Raw genomic sequence first — 2,891 nt, forward strand, 5'->3', positions numbered from 1 at the left:
CCCCGCGATGCGTAGCCATGTCCCAAATTCGGTTGCATCTATTTAAAGTCAAGTTAGACTTAATTAAAAAAGGTCCAAAAAGTTTAAAGGTGTTTTGGGTATTTTGCGGGTATACTATATTCGGTTTAAATTCATTATACACCAAGTTTCCAATCAAAAACACAATCACCCAATTATAAATCAAATTTTCAAAACCCTACTCTTCCAAAAATCCTCCCTCTAAGAAAAACCACCAGTGAAGAAGAAGAGAAAAAGGAGGCAAAATCTAGATTGTGTTTCACCAAGGTTTCAAGATTAGTTTATGCCATTGATGAAAGTTATGTGAATCTCCTTTATCCATGGATTATTTCATCCATGGATCCCCCATAATTTCCCTCAATTGTAAATCCAAAATACCCCAATATTGCTAGGGTTGTGATTTCATTATGGGTACGCGTTGTTTGTGATCCCAATCTAGTTGGTAGCATTCAATTATGTTTATAAAATGATTATGTGATGTTTTTATGTGAATTCCTTGATGAACTCTAATCTATAATGGTGAAGGTGATAATGGTGGGTTTAGGTCATTAAAGGCAATGTTGAACGTGCTAAATTGATCTACTTAATTCAACTATTGAATGCAAACTGAACATAGTAACGACCATCTAAATATGAATTGACATAGGTTTAATTTAATAGGAATCAGCTTGATTTGTAAAGTTCGAGTTGAACCTACCTGAATAAGCACGATTAGAATTACCTTCTAATGATCAAGGTGGATGAAATATCTTGTAATTATACATGGATCATGATAGAATGTATCTTGAATTGAAGGTAGGGCTTGTAACCATTGTTGTTAGGTATTCGCTGTAAAGTCAATATATAGAGGTCTTGATTGAGTATTCTCTTTTCCTTATATAGTACGATATGAACAAGTGAGGAGAAGTAAGTTTTCTCACATTGAAGGATTTTAGGTTTGGTTAGGCCAAGATCATTTCATGGTAGGTTTAGGATACTTGACTTAAACTATCCTAATGGTAGCTTTGTATGCATTCAAGGTGCATTTCATAGAATATCTTGAGTTAGCTATTCTCTTGGCAACATAGGGTTGAGAATTCATACTCCCCTATGAAAAGCTTGTATCTTGATAGGATGGGCACGTGGTAGCTAGGTTGGCATGATTGTAACCTTCCTATAGTAGCTTTGATTGTATGATATGATGTTTCCATGTTAAGATTGACTTAAGATGATAGTTCCATGTTAGCATGATAGTAGGTCTATAGTGACACCTAAAATTGAGAAAGTTATTAGGGGGACTTCAATTTATATTTCGTGTGTGAGGTAGTATGGGCTGCCCCACATGCATTGCACAAGTGTACCTTGAGGTTACAAAAAGGTTTATATTGCTTTTATGCCATGAATAACCTAGGTCTTAATTATGAAAGACCTAGGTACTTAGCTTAGGTAGTAGTATGGGATACTACCTTGGCCTTGCACAAGTATACATGGAGGTGGCTTGTGCAGTAGTTCACTTGAGTATGAAGGAGAAATATTTGAAGTATGAACTTATGTATGTCTTAGGTTGAATTTCTATGATAGGAATTATGTTATCATTATCTTATTATCTTTTATGCTTATGTCTTATGTTCAGTAACCATTTGAGATGCTCTTATGGTGTTATATTATCATTCATACTTAGTACCATTGTACTGACGCATTTTTTCTAGAATCTAACAAAATTTAGGGTTGGAGCTTTTAGTTGCTTGGAGGGTAGAGTTTTCAAGGATTTTCAAGGAGTGAAGATTTGGTGAGTCCTCATAGAATTCGAGGACGAACCCCTATGTTCAATTTATGTCTTTTATTATGTTTTAAAATTTATGCGGGCTGTGTCAGAAGACTTTTTATTCATGTCAAGTTGATGTTTTGAGACAGTGTTGTTAGAAAAACTTTTGCTTTTTATGAAATACTTTTCGAGTTATGTTTTAAAGGAAGTTTTAATTTTTTCATATTTTCTATTATTTTATATAATGAATGCTAAGGGCATGTATAAGATCTCTTCAAGATCGATTACGACATGTAATGACTTGGGGGTTCTCTCGGGTCGTGACAATATACATATCATAGCATAAGGTAATTAAATGGTCTTAGGATGTCTCAAACCACACCTAGAAGAGTCTTATTAATTGGTGTGAGTTGCGACACATCTATGTGTAGGAGGCTATGGGATGCTTATGAAGAGTCTCATTTCTTCTTTGTCTTAGTCGTGCCATAAAGCTTGGCTTTGGTAGGCCCTTTTATTAAAGTTTGCCTATGATTTTTTCAAGATTATGGCTAATACTAGGGCAAATGCAGGAGGGAAGGATATGGAAATGGGGATCAAGAAATTCCTCCCCAAGTTCCAAATAATGATCCTCCTCAACATTAACACCAAGTACCTCCTCAAATTCGAAATGATCCTCTAATAGGGAGTGCTATTCTTGGTGAGCTTAGGTATTCTATGACACTATTGACTCAAGCCTTGACGGCACAAGCCAGTAGAGAGATGGTGTCTTCGACAAACACTAAAGGAGGAATGGGTTCTTTTAGGATAAGAGATTTTCTTAGGAATGAACGCACTCGAGTTCTACGGCTCCAAGGTGGAAGAGGATGCAAATGGGCTCATAGATGAGTTTTAGAAGGTGCTTGAAATCACAAGAGTGTATTCTTTTGAAAATGTGGAGGTGGTCGCCTATCAATTAAAGGATGTTGCCCAAATTTGGTATGACCAATGGAAGGATAATAGACCTTTGAGAGCGGTACTATTAGAGTGGGAAACTATTAAGTCAAAATATGTAGATAGGTTCTTTCACTGGGAATTGAGAGAATAAAAGTTGGAAGAATTCATCAACCTCAAGAAATGTAATATGAGTGTT

Source organism: Solanum pennellii, chromosome 7 (assembly GCF_001406875.1).
Source record: "Solanum pennellii chromosome 7, SPENNV200".
Classification (NCBI taxonomy): Eukaryota; Viridiplantae; Streptophyta; class Magnoliopsida; order Solanales; family Solanaceae; genus Solanum; species Solanum pennellii.